This window comes from Dufourea novaeangliae, unplaced genomic scaffold, assembly GCF_001272555.1.
Source record: "Dufourea novaeangliae isolate 0120121106 unplaced genomic scaffold, ASM127255v1 scaffold125, whole genome shotgun sequence".
In the NCBI taxonomy this organism is placed as follows: Eukaryota; Metazoa; Arthropoda; class Insecta; order Hymenoptera; family Halictidae; genus Dufourea; species Dufourea novaeangliae.
Genome location: NW_015374020.1, coordinates 1709252 through 1724530, shown reverse-complemented (window position 1 = coordinate 1724530; position 15279 = coordinate 1709252).

Sequence of the window (15279 nt, the reverse complement as noted above, 5' to 3'; positions counted from 1 at the left end):
GTACGGCGGTTAGTTTATTATTTATACGATAATTATTAAAACCGGGGGATTAAAAGTTCTGTCGTTGCGGCGACGCGAGGCCCCCGGCCCTGTCCATGAGGCGAGCCGGCCAAGATTTCACGGACGGGGAATGGGAGGACTGTAAAAATTAAATTAATAAGAGACGTTGCTTCCCCGTGGAAGATGAAGACGACCTGATTCAGCGAAATTCGGGACCGGGTGGCTTCTTCCTGTTTTTCTATGTTCTCGTTTTTTCTTTTCCTTCCACGGTCGGGTGGGGGTCAGAGACCTTTGGCTGTCGCCGACGTCGCAGCTATTCCTTCGTCCCCAAGGATGAAGGAGCAGAGAAGCTCGATAAGGGTAGATGGATCTTCTAACTGAGTTATAAACGCGACTATAAAAATCAAATTTGCGGCGTCTCCTCTCGACCAAATTGGCTTAGATTATTCCAATCTATGGGAAGGGGGAGGGGAGAGGTCGTGGTCGTCTTCTACAGCAATTTTCTGTTTGCTTCGTTTCACGGCTACGCCCCGACGCAACCCGAATCAGTGTACAAACAATTGCCCGTTTGCATCAGTTACGTACAAGCAAATGCGAAATTACAGATTGTCATTTCTACTTTTCCTATTCCCTTCGTTCGGCGATAATATCTCTCGATAAATGCGCCGTGAAATTTGAAAATTTATTGTACGGTTTCCAACCGTTCGAGAAGAATGTTTGTACAATGTGTTCCGTGACAGACATTGAAATTTTTGCTCTTGAAGTTTGAAAGCTACAAAATCTTCGGCCACTCCGAGGTGTGCTTTTCAAGAACGTTTCGCGTTCCGTGAAGCCATCGCGATATTTTCAAGCGACCTCGCGCAACGTAAAATCGTCGAGTAACAGACTGTTGAGTCGAATCATTTCCTTTCCTTTCGGTCAGCCAATTTTTGAGTACACGAGCTCGCGAACGTTTCTTTTTTTTCTCTCTCTTTCTTTCCCCCATTTGGTCGGTGAGCGGCGGTTCTTTACGAAGCATAAAGCCCGAGGAACGCAGTTCGACGAAACAGTTCCTGCCGAATCGGGTACGTACCATGCCAGAGACGAAAGTCAGCCGGCGTTATTCCACTTCCAATAAACGGCTGTGGTCGCCAGGCCACTGTCAATCTTTATGAGATTTCGTGGTCAATGGAGATAATTTAGAACGGCGTCATTGCGCCGTTCCCATGGCGCACGATTTATTGCCGGCGTTTATTATGAACGGCCACGTACCGTAACCCGTTAAGAATGGTTGTTGCAGAGCCCGGGATGCAATCGCGCCACGGAGAAAGAGGCCCAGGCTCCGTCGTGCAACCTCGCGTGTGTAGACGTTCCTTAAATAGTATGCAGATTTTAACTGCTTGTTCTGTCAACGATATTATTTTATTGAACGACTGGTTTATAAGTGGGAACGTACGGTACAACCACCCTCCCGGCTTTACGTACAAATCGCTGTTTTTTTCTTTTTAATCGAATTTATCGATCCGCCGAGCGATATTAATTCTAGCGATTCGTGGAAAGCCAGCCAATATCAACGCACATGGTATCGTCACGAGCGACCAACGAATATTCGATAGACCTTATTTTATTGCACGTGACATGTAAGGTCGCTCGCGATATCAACGTCCTGCGACCCGCGATTTTCAAATAATTTACACTGGAATTTTTCATTATGTGTATCATTAAACGTGTAATTTTTTCCCATAGAGGGTATTATTTTCTGCGGCGCGGTATAGCTCGGAAATCTAATAATCTATTAATCTCTTACGATCCACTTTAGGAAATCGTACGAGCCCCGTAAATTTTCCCATAAAATTTCTTAAGATATCTCGTCGTGGACGTTTTTTGCTCGGTCGTGTTTTAGAAGTCAACGTACCCTCGAGATGGGCGAAGAAATTGGACCGGATCCTAATTTAACGCTATTATCTCGTGGTAAAGGTGAGGCGACGCGAGTGGACGATCGTTGTCGCGCTGTTCCGACCAGAGCGGTGCAATATAAAATTCCGAAGGAAAGTGTAACGGAAGCGATTTATAGTAGGCGACGGGGGCTATCCGGAGGCAGTTATGATCCGTTGCCAATAGCTAATGCGACGATGGCGTGCAAATCGACGTAGACGGGGCATAATTCAGTTGACTCGAAGTTGGCTGCGGCCTGCAGGTATCGATCCTGAATCTCTGCATAAGCTTATTGCACCCGCTGCAACCTGGAGCGGGCGGTCGGGTCGGCTGCAGTTACGCGGAACCGAAGCTGCAACGAGTCGATACGCAGATGCGCCACCGGGACGATTAAGAAACATGTTCCAACGTCACGGAGTTCCGGCGATAAAGCGAATAATGATTCTGTCCGTTTTCCAGGCCCCGGGTTCCCATCGACCCCATTTGGAAAACGAAACTCGCCGAGCGTAGCGTTTTAAAGTGACTGAAAGTCGATCGTCGGATCTTCCAGCGGGTGACGTTTTTTGCAGAATTAACGGAAGATCGTTTCACGTCTGTGATTACTCGCGGGGATAACGGTTTTTGATTTCCTTGTGGAATATGCAAACAATTACGGGGGAAACAATTAACGAATTAAGAAGTGACAAATATCTTGATGATTCTACAAATGATATTCATTGAGTAGCTGAAGCAATAATACCGGAAGCGTTTCTGTACCATTGAAAGTAAAAAATCAATTATAATTCTTAAAAATTATCGTCACTATAAGAACATCGTAAAAGGTACGTAGCTGAGTATCTTCGTTGAAACACCATGTGTTAGACCGTGGACTAATTCAGCGTTCATAATTCAGCGACGCTCCGTACACGGCCGATCGTGTCCACTTTAGCGTTTATTAATTTTACAGTACGGGGCACGATGCGCAGTTCGCGTGGAACCGTAGCCCCCGGGCATATCAATCGCTCGCCCCGTATTCCGCAAATTGCTGATCTGCTTGGAAATGACGCGCGTCGGGCAAACACCGGGCAAGCAGATCGATGAGCATAAACAGACAAGTGAGCATAAGGCTAGCAAGTAACGCGAGACTAACGTGTATAGGCGCATTTGTTTGCGAACAAATATAGCCAGGGTTGTACGATAGAAAATTCATCCCCGTGCAAACGATAAAATAATATCCACTTGTCGCCAGTCGGGGGGTATTAATCGATCGCGTGTCACGGAAGAAAGCCACGACGCGACGCAGCGCTGCTAGAAACTCGTTCGAAACGATATCTAAATATTCATGGAGAGCGAGAGGAAGAAGGAGAGAAAGAGGAGAAAAAAGTGTACGGAATGGGTACGAGGAACGTAATCCGGTTGCGAAGCTACGATTCAAAGGGGTGCACGCGTCGATCGGATGCCTTCCGGTCTGGAAGAAGTCTTTATGGAGTCCGCGCGATACACCCGACACGTTTTATGGATATCGATCAAAAGCGATAAGAGGGGCGACGATAGAATTTGCGTACGCGCATAGAACGTTTTTGTATTTGGTAATGACCACTGGATCGGTATCGATTTCCAACAAGCCCTCGCTTTTAACCCTAAAGTAGGCACATGGGATCACATCAATTTACTTATTTGGCTTTGTTTCCTGTAAAAGTGATAATTGTCAATTATCAAACCGATTCGTTTTTTTTTACATTTCAATAACTCTTGGTTTAATTATATTTTAAAAAGAAGTGTTTATAAACTATAGTGATGAAGTATCTGTAGTACCACTGTAGTAGACAAGTGTAGTTCGCAGGTTAACGCGTTGACTGCCGTAGTGAAAAAAGCCGTACGTAGTCAGACACACTTTATTTCGTTTCTGTAAGTTATGAATCGTCGAAAATATATGCCCTCGGGTAATAGACGGTTAATATTACGGAAAAATGTTGTAACAGTATAAATAATCCAGCTTGGTTTACAATATATTGTACATGTTACCCATATTTGGGTGATATGGCAGTGAAAGTGTTAAAGGTTAACGCTAACCACCTACCCCCGCGCACTCGTGATTCCTTAAGGAATCGTAACCGGGCGTTCTCATCGTGCCTCATGGAAACGTGACGGTTTTATATACAGTGGCCGGAAATCGTGTTTCATTTCTCACGTTCTTCTTTACAATAGCCTCTCGAGCAACTTGGTCCTGGCGGTGCGCTCCAACTTTTAATGGGTGCAAACAACCCCGGCTCCCCGCGGTTGGCCAACGAAATCTCGTCTCCCGCAGCCACTCACTCTACGCCCGGATCAATCGCGCGCGCGCGCGCGCACGATCTCCAGACGATGTTGGTGTCAACGATCCGGCATGGGACCGATTTTAAATTCGTCGATCGCCCGAGGCGACGAGACGTTTATTAATTTAATCGACGGTGCGACCTGGGCACGATGCTTAATTAAACGCGAGTCCCGTCTCGTACGGCTCGAAAGGTCGCTGGGGTCAAGCGGATAGGCTCCCGAACGAAATGATTAACTCGAAAATAAATTAACGGGACCTCGTAATGGTAACCTACTACTAGCTCCGCTCTTTTTACGTACAAATTACGGACTGTATGTTCCGACCTGACCGAATCGAAACTAGGGGGAACAAAAATGATACAATGGAACAAGAATGTTACTAGTGGCAAGGACCACGCTATTAACACTTTGACTACCACATCATCCAAATATGGATGACACGTACATTGGAAAGAAGGTTGGATTATTTAAATACAGTTAGAAAATCTTTGCGTAAAATTAGTATGTAGTTAGCTAGTTTTTCCATCGTGCCCCCTCCCCCTTCCCCTGGAATCACTGGCGCCTAGATCAACGGGCAACTCGGAGCCGAGTTCGCGGATCTCCACGATACAATACGCAATATTATGCGACGGTATTCAGCCGTGAAACAATTATACCGTTTCGAAACGCGGCCGACGTTCGGCCTCGTAATCGTCGTAAATCTATTTTCGCCGTGGCCATTGTTTGCCGCGCATATTAACTCGTTAGCCCCCCTCCCTCTGCCGGATTTCTAAACAAACGATACGCGGCCGAACGCCTATAATTTCCCGACTGTGATCCTCTTGTACGCACACTCGATCCTGTAGGACGAATTTGGGAAAATACCACAGACGCTTCGAAAAATTTGTTCGTATTAAATGGGGATTCGAAAAAAAAAAAACGTTAGTATCCTGAAGATAACGAATGTAAAATTCGAATGATTTATGACACGGTCGCAGTGGAATACATGCATCGGGTGAAAATAATGAAAACAGGTGCTCGAGGAAGTTCGAGATTGCGCGTGGACCTTCTCGTGGAACGAATCGTACTCCCACCAACGCCCGAGAGGTTAAGAAAAGTACCCCGCGAATGGAACGTCAACGTACCAATCGAACTCTGAAACGTTCAATTCCGTCGGTCGTAAAGTTTTTCGTGATCCGTGAGAATCGCGGAAAAGAGCAGAAGCCTCGTGACGAATACGAACCTTCTCTCGCTTCTTTGGGACGCCTTTTCTGAGCTTTTCACTTGTCCCCCGCCCCCATTTTTTTCTAATCCCTGCGCCATTGGAAGCTCGGTTGGTGCTCGTCCATTGTCCACGAGACGAGTGGCCCGCGGGGAGACTTGGAATCTATTCATCCGGGGCAAGATTGACGGATCGTCTTTCACGACGAATCAAACGACGATAAAATCCGTCCGGAAACGAATTCCTCGGCAGAGAATCGTGGGGAGAAATTGACTTGCTCTGATTGCGAACCGGAGGTGTATGTATACGTGATGCAAACGCGGGGATTAGATACCTTCTGTAGACACATTCTTCGGAAAAAGATTCATGATCTTTCTCGAAGCATATTTCTCCTGCAATACCATAATATCCATGTAAACGATACTACCATATTTTCCTCGTTCGGCATTTGGTCTTCCTTGGTTCAATGCTTCCCCACAATATTAGTTACATTCTAGAACTACAGTAAATCATCGATGAGTGCTCCAATGCTCCTCGGCAATGAACATCAAATACTTCATAAACTAACGGCCATATGCGACTGAAACAAATATCATTGACTTCAGAATTCTAAGCTCTATCACTGTGTCAAACCTCATTAAAAAATCAGCGTTACACTTGGGGACCTCTCCCTACCAATGCCGAGGAGCCTTCGAACACTCATCGATAATTTTTTTTCATCGAAAACAGGAGTTCCGTACAGTATCGATCGCTGTTACCCTATCTGTATGAATTTTCCGTTTATTCGCGTGAAAAAACGCTCCCGTTCGAAATGACAACGGTACCACTCTCCTCGTTCAAGCAGCGTACAACCTGCAAAGGCCGTGTCCCTGCGACGAACGTTGGGTGGCAACACGCGAATTGCAATTTTCTTTCCTCCGTAGTAAACTGATTTACACTCGTTGATGCGAGTACCACTCCACTTTCATACGGAACTCTTTCATCCACCCGACGACGGCCCGTATTCTCTTGTCTGCCCAGAATTCCCCACGTGTCACAGGACCACTTTATTTTCTGGCAATGGGAGCTGCTTCTTTTATTCGACCTCTTTGTTTCCTCCTCCTTCTATCCGACGTATACACGGGACCCTGTACCAACGGGTTGCACGACAGTGTGTATTCCCCCTCTTTGTCCGTCCAAAGGGTCTTTCGTTTCGTTTCTCTTGTCTCGCGTCGAGTGCCGTTCATCGCCAATTCGGAAGACACTGACATTTCCCCACGGGCTGGCGTCGCCAGGCGAAGAGTCGATCGGTGATTTCGCTAGATCGGCGAACCCTCTCGCGCAGTCCCCTTGCGCGCAAACGCACGCGCGAATCCAGTGCGTAACGCGACATGCGTATTTGGATTTCATTAGCATCGTCGCAATTTAATTAACGCAGTCTACTCAGGGGTGGGGGTGGGGGAGGCCGAGATAACTGAAATACCAACGAACCTGAACGTTTAACAGCACCCACACTAATTCCCCCGCGGGCGTGTACGCGCCACTGCACGCGCGCGATTCTGTATAACGCGTTTTATATCGCGCGAAGACTCAGTGCTGCGCGATATCGCGGTGAAATAAAAAGGAAATTTATATTTCGCGCGATCGTGTCCCGAATCGGTAAAGATACGGGGAACCCAGCAGTAAAAATGTCACCGACAAAACTCCAAGCGTTTCGGTACATCCTGACTGTATGGAGTTCTCGAAGGATAATGGGATATTTACATGCTACAATGATAGTCAAGGATTCATGGACTGGTAGTAAATATAAAATCACCTGTGAAAAATGGGCAAGGTGCAACTCTACATAAATATTCAAAATTGTACGATTTAAGTTTCTGATTTGTAGATTATTAACCTCCTAATGGATGAATTTAGCAAGGTAGAAAAATTGTTTTTTCTTATTTTCTAGATGTATCTATTTAAAGTATATTTATAAATATTAACATCGATCAGTTGGTGAGGTACCTTCTTTTTCGTTGGAAAATTCCCTAGTGGATATTTATTCGCAACAATGTTCGCTATATCTGTTCGGAATCACATTCGTTAATCCGACATTTGAATGGTATATTTAAAATCCTTAGAGGCAATAAGTTATAGATCCATGTGGCCTTCATCTTAAGCTACCGTTAACCCTGAAATCATTCGTTTATACACCGTCACGCACAAAATACATCGTTACCGAAACGGACAAGCCTTCCTTCGACACCCAGTAGGATACGAGTCGCAGTTTAGTAGTGAGCGTGAACCCTCGTCCACGAGCACAGACTTGGTTGCACTCAGACAGTCGTGGCAGAGGTTCCTTTGAATCGAACCACCGTGCAGCGGTTATGGACGTCGTCCACTTTGATGTTCGTACCGATCCCCTGGAATCGGCCGGTCCGTGCCGATGGATTTCCACAAAGTAAATGTCGGCGGCAGGTGGCTGCTGGCCGGGGCCGGTGTGCCTCCACGCAATTCCCTCCGCGAAATTGTCGACTGCGTAATCGCAGCCGGCCTTTACGCACCGCGGGAGGCTGGCCCGTTTGCGTTGCATTCGCAATAAGGCTATCGTGTGTCAGAAAGATTGCTTTCTGTGTGTGACGCCCGATCGAACTCCCGTGGTGTGTATGTACCCTACCCGTACTGAAACACACGATGGTTTCCGTGGTCCTCGAGGATCGTCTCGCGTCGAATTTCTCTATCTTGTTCCTTGAATGTGACAGAGACGCCAGACGTATTCGGTAGTACTTGACTCTGAAGCTTCTGAATGTTTATTCGATAATTAACTCGATAATTCACGATGAGCACAGGCTCGTAAGAAATCTTGTAGATTTTGCTACAAGCACACATACGAATAACCCGATTAGTATGCAGATTTTTACATTGGTTTTTGAATTAGCGCGAGGTTCCCAACATTTTGCGAATAGTTTCGGGACGAGCGTGCGTCAGGTTGTGGAAAACAGTAATGAGTACAGCATTCGTTAACGTGCAAGAAATTCAGAGAACATGTTAATTATGATAATCAATCGATAATTTAATTTGGAAATGTAGTCTCTGAAATACAGCTTCTAGTTTACAAACGGTAACCGTAATTATTTTTTATTTTCTATTCTAATAGTAGATCCGGAATGTTTCAATTGGGTGATGAACCGACGACTGACGCGAAAGTCCAAAATTAGATATGTAGTCTCCATTATGGAAGTGGTAATGGCGTTTTATATATTACGCTTTCGCTTATATCGCGTCGATGGACAGGGGTTGGAAAAATTTACGGTTTCTTATAGTGTAATAATTACAAATGATTGCAACATGTCGCCAATTATTGTATAATCGACGATACGAAATTATTGCAGGGCCGTTTCGGTAATTATTGAAATATACAATTCTATTTATTATGAAAATTAATAAGCTCACTCGTACACTACAACAAATTGACGCGATGGTATAATGGATAAACGTACCATTGAAAATAAATTAATTCACGGAGCGGTGTTTTCATAGTATAGAAAACATTTCGATTCCCGAGCATGATTACAATACATTTCATCGCATCCCCGCTTGCTTTCCCTCGATACGATTTCCAATCGCCAACAATCGAAATTTCGATCACATCCAAAGCCGTCCAGAATTAATTTTCCCAACGCTCGTTTTCGAAATTTGAAACTTTCTTCGTCCGCCGATTGCACGAAATAAAATTTCACGCCCTGTAATTCAGACACACTCGCACAATTATCATTACATATACAACAAACAATTAATCATTCGGCCCCGCCACGAAATACAACGGAACGATTCACCGGGAGCGCGATTCGATTCGGAATATCGCAAGAAAACTCGTCGTGTACGAGGATCGCGATTACCATACCCACGACTATTCGATGGGAGAAGGGGTCAGGGGGAGGCATAAATAACCGCTGCCCGGAGCGGCCCGAGTGGGGGGACTTAAGCGCGATAAACAAACGACCGAGAAATTATTATTAAAATGACCATGGTACATGGGACAGCGTAAATCACCCGGGGACCGTGCACAAAGAAGCGGCGGAAACCGCGAGTGCACGCGCGCGCCGGCACGGTCGTCCGACGAAAAGCGAGGGGCTGTGTCGTCGCGAATAGCATTCATGGAAGTGGAGTTGAGCAAACAAGGTGTTCTTTCAGGGACAAGAACTCTCTGTTGGATCGAGGGAGCGGCGGCTTGGATGACACATCAACGCTGGTTCCTGATCGCGATCGCGGAACGACAAAAGATCATACGAAGTCCCCGAGTACCTATATACCGCCGCGGTGCGTGTAGCACATCCGTGCGCTCTCGGTGTATTATAACCGCGTGTGGTCCTTTATCGGACCGGGCAAAAACGATGCTCTCTCCCCCGTTACATTGCAAAATCTCTCCTGCTCTGGGGAGGTCATTGTCTACCAGGATCAGCGACCTGGACGACGACAACGCACGGCCACCAATCGCGCGGCCGAAACCGTCTGCTCGTCTCTGTTCGATCTACCACCACGGAGCAGAGGCGCACATCGATGAGCCTTCGCATCTTTGCCACCGTTGGTAGCCGGTGCTAGTGGAGATTGATGCGCCGGGAGTTGAAGGGCTGTCCGTCCGTGAATACGTGAGCACCTGTCAGGTGCATCGGGAATTTCAGCTTCCTGCATGCAAGCCCGCTTCTATTCTCGATGGACACCGGCCACGGCCACGGCTCGATAAGTAATGCGGAACGGTGTAGGTGTTGCTGCGGTGGACAGCGCGGGACACGGCACTTACGATCCTCGAAAGGCACCCGTGTAGCCCTCCTCCTCCCGTTCGTTCGTTCGTTCGTTGATGCTCTCCGGCCGATACAGGGTGACGCGGTAATAGCGTTACGAGGGAATCGTGGCTGTGGCAGAATTGTCGACGGCGGAGAGAAGGGAATATAGGCGACCGTGGAGACGACGACGATGCGCTCGGCCGCGCCGTCGTTCGTGCGGGGGTGGGAGGAGATAATGCAACGTGTAGCCGGCTGCGACGATGTATTACAAGTTTCGAGTTGGTATAACGTGTAATTGGGTTAGAAATTTATCGTTTCGCCACGGGAATACGGTAACTTGCCGCTCGATACACACACGGTGCGATACCGGGTGATCACGAGGGTTCGTCGGCTCGATGTAATTTAATTGAAATTTTTCGATCGTCGAGCCGCGGATGTGTGTTCCGATAATAACGCGATATAGGACGACACGTTCGCCGAAGTGTACATGGGGGCCGATGGATTCTGATCTCGGAGATCAAACTTTGTAATTACACTTCGAACGCATCGCAGCTTCCAATAATACCGGTGAACAAGGGTGCTCGAGCACCTGCCGCGAAGTATGATACACTTCACGCGATAGAAGTGCATGGATACGGCAGCCAGAACTTGTAGAGAGAGCGGCGGAAAGTTGTAGCCAGACTTTATGTGTGGAAACGCGGAGAGAATAATATATTTTCCGCGGACCAGATATGACAGAGCGTGCCAACTTTGGCGGAAAGATGTAGAAGCTTTATTAGACGAAGCGTCTAACTGCACCGGAGGACACTTGATGAAAGAAACGGATGGATATTAATCCGTTTTCGGAACCAACGGACACGAACTAAATATTTTCTGCCGGTAATATTGGTAAAATTTCGAGAACAGACATTGATTACGATGTAGTCGACCGAAATAGAAGTTTCCGTAACGATCGAACATTCATAACGGTTCACCGAAATTCGCGTTTCATGGAATTCCGGTTCTATGATTGTAACATCAGGATATATTTTGATCCTTTCGGATTCGATATCAATTAACCGCAATTTCTCTTTGACGGTCCCTCGATCGGTCCAGTAAAAGCTGCTGATAGCTTTTCACCGGGATTCGAGTCCAGTTCCCAACGTCCGAGCTCGTCAAACACCGACGAAGGTTTTCTGACGGAATTGATTTTCCGGCTGACGTATGTGCGGCTCCCCTACCCTCGATATGACGTCCTGTGTCATTAGGTACGTCGCTATTCATTAAACTGACGTTCCGGCACTTCACCCGGTCAACCGATAATCGATGTAGACGCATGCGACGTCCGATCGCGTCGGTGAACTTTGTTCTCCTGTTTTCCCCATCCGTGGAAACTGAATGTCCCACGAGAGATCCTTCTGATTTCCAGACGGCGTGATCGGTCGAGTACATCGGTTATTTTCCAAGCGTTACACAAATAGATTGATCAGCTTCCTCTAGAATTAACACACCCCGAAAAAATCTACCTCTTTATCAATTGATTTCTAATCTCTACGTACTCGTTGAAAATCTCTTCGCTTTTTCGGCGTGTTTCAATCGTATTCGAGGAAACTGTACTGTATTACGCCTACATATCATTGTCATACATCGAAGATTCCGGTCCCAATCGCGTAAAAAGGTATACCTTTTTTCTCATTCCGCTAAGTGCCGCTAATCGCCACATCGAAAGCAATTTCCGTTGAGGCAATGGATCGACGAACCCCAGACGTGATAAATTCCTCCGCGTGTAGGCGTCGATCGATACAATTCCTAGACGGAATCTCGTAACGTTCAGCTTCCGTCTAGCAAACGACTAGCTTCGCTTTGACCTGGGCTGGCACGTTTTTTTTTCTATCTCGGAACCGTTAAATCAGCGGCTCCACGAGTCGCGCGTTTAGCTGCCCGCATAAAAGGGATACATAGGTGTATACACACGCGGTTAAGTCGTCCAGGCGAACACGCGAGAGCGTCTGTAGTCGTGAACACGATGCGAAACCCGTGGAAATAGCCGGTCCGTGTGCGTGGGTAACGGTCTTCACGAAAATTACGAACTGATCGGTTCCCCTCGAGGGCGGCGCGCGGCTCGATCGAAGACAAGAAACGAAAGCCCCGCTATGGAAGCCTCGCCCGCTATCGCTTTATCGGCGCGATCGCGCATCGAGACGGGCAATTAATCGAGCCCCCGGTCACACATACACACACGGCCAAGGATTCCAGCGTTATAAATTGTAATACACTACTCCTAAGCGATACACTTCCTACTAGCTTAACGAGCCACGACCGTTAACGGGATCCGTTGGCCCCTTCAAGGTTGCCCCGAAACCCAGACCGCGTTAACTGGAAACCGCGGTCAGAAGCGAGCCGGCCCGTTGCTTTCCGAGGTAAATACATTGATTTCGGACAGGTCCAATTAGCGGGAACAAGTTGTTGCGCCGCCGTGCTATCCAACTTTGACGGGGGCCCTATGCCGATGGATCGTTTTCATTTGTACATGCATCTGGTATCTTGAGGCAGGGAGGATCGTCAACCTGTATAGAGTTCATCCTCCAACATCGATGAACAAACGCGTTCCGTGCCAGCCGGTATATTATATTACTCGTTGAAGCTTCTTGGTAAAGTTCGTCGTAAAAGATCCGCGTGGGCATACGGGTCCTGCGACCGCGGCTGGATCGAGATCAAAAGGGTGACGATTACATTCGCCCGCGTATACACCGCTAATTATCATAACTGGCTCGCCTTTAATTACCGCCTTAAATGGAACAGGGTTTATTTCCGTTTATTCAACCACTCCTCGGTTCTTCCCCATGGAATTCCATCACTTGCGTTTGCTCCTCTCGCGTTCTCTTTGCTCCACGTTTTTTCTCGCGCGCGCGCGCGCGCAACCTCTACTCTCGTTCGATCATTCTACATACTTGTTTATGCACACTTGTTACAAGAGGAATGACGAGGCTCTCGTGTACCCGAGAGATATCAAAACATAACTGGCGACCCAAGTAGAGGCGAGGCTTACATACTCGAAAGAATACCTCGGAGGAATCGAACACACACATACACAAAGAGAGAGAGAGAGAGGGAGAAAGATGCCCTGGCGTCTCTAGCTGACTCTGCATCGGCGCTGGGGATCGGCCGAAGGCGTCGCAAATAACGGTGACTAATGAAAATGTATATGAGGTTCCCGTATCGCGCCGAATGGGTCGACGTTCGCAACTTTGTTTAAAATATTCCGACTCTTATTAAACGCTGGGATGCGACGATAATGCGGATTAGATACGCGGAGTCTAGCGGAATGATAATGAGACAGCGAGGTGCCATTGTCTCGATTAAAGTATACTCGTTGATCGTTTATTCGTTAATGCGATTTAGTCACGGGATTACTCGCGAAAATGTAAATACGATACACGGTATAGGCAGAAATATGTATATAACCAAGTGTTTAAGCGAATTAAAATACCGATGGGATATAGTGGAAGAATTAATTGGATACTGAACAACACTTGCCCTAGTGTCCATCACAGTTTATACGATCTCTAACTTTTTGCTGCATATTTTAGTTCTTCTATGATCTATTTTTTCTTTTACCGTTGTATAGTAAGATGAATTTTAAACTGTGAAAGGAATAAGGAATGGTGTGGTATCTCGAATGAACATGTGATTTCTTACCAATTTTACATATTCAGCGTTAAAACTGTCGGCGATAAAACTGATGGCGGTATATACGTCACGGATAGGCAAATGGATTATTAGGATCAAGAGATCTGTGTAAAAGATAAAAGAAACGTACTTGGCTATTTTCAATTAATTAAACGTGGAAATTACAATTTCCATAGTAAAATAAGACTTCTTCTTGACTGAGTAGACACTTGGGAAATAACTATTTAATCTAATTAACTGTTTAAAGGTCAGGATGACTCTCGCAAATACCACTGCCTTTCAGTATGCGTTATTCGAATAAAATTGTGCCCGACTCTGGTATATGGAATGAAACCTTGCTCTGTGTTCAGTCGCACCTTTTACTTCCCAAACTTGTCGATGTCGTCCTCGTTAGAATCGTGTTGTGTACTTAGTTACCAGCTGCGAAATTCGAATAATTTAACGCATTATTATGGTACAGCGTAAGATACATTGCTATTATTAGTGGAGTTACCGGGAGAGACTGTTCGAGGCAGAAGGACTCGACGAAGCCCTCCGGGCAACACGCATTTACACGGTGCATCGGCGTTACATCGCGCTTCGCAAAGCTACGTGCGCGTCACAAATAACGGTGACTAATGAAAATTCGCGTTCTCATCTCGCGCAGTTTTTCGAGAAGGCCTCACAATAATCAATTGTAACACGTGCAAATCATCGAGCCTGACAAATACATCGCAACGACAGATATGTAAAGTAAATCCTCGTTGAGTGTTCGAAGAATCCTCGGCAATGACAAGGAGAGGTCCTCAGGTGTAACATTGACTTTTTAACGAGGTTTAGCACAGTGATGGAGCTTGGAATTCTGAAGTCAATGATGTTTGTTTCAGTCGCATATGGTCATTAGTTTATAAAATATTTAATGTTCAATGCCGAGGAGCTTTCGAACACTCATCGACGATTTACTGTACCGTGTATTTCGTGCGAACCTTGAAATCCATAACCGGATAAAAAAATAAGAAATTCATTGTGTCCTTCTAGGATGTCTTACCCGAGAATTGTTTTTCGCGAATAATCGTAGGTACTTTCGGACGATTTAAAGAGTAATGAGAATAATTGAAAGCGATTTTCTCATTGCAAATGGTCGAACGATTAAAATTATCGACTCTTCGAACATCTACATCGTTCCATTTCTTATGTACATACCACGAAAATATTGTCTGCTCCATCCACTTTTTTCTCTATCCGAGATTCATTTAAGCGGATCGAGTTCTTGCTCGAACCGATCTATTTCTGCCTCTTTGATCAGCGCGGACTCACCGATAGCTCGCGATGAGATCCGTAACTGATAGATCACCGATAAGACGATAAAAGCCAAATGCTTCGGTAATACCTGGCCAGGACTGGATAGAAAGGTGTGTTCGCGCCTTTGGGGCTGGATCGCGGCGCGTCTGCAAGGGCGCAGCAAATAACGGTGAC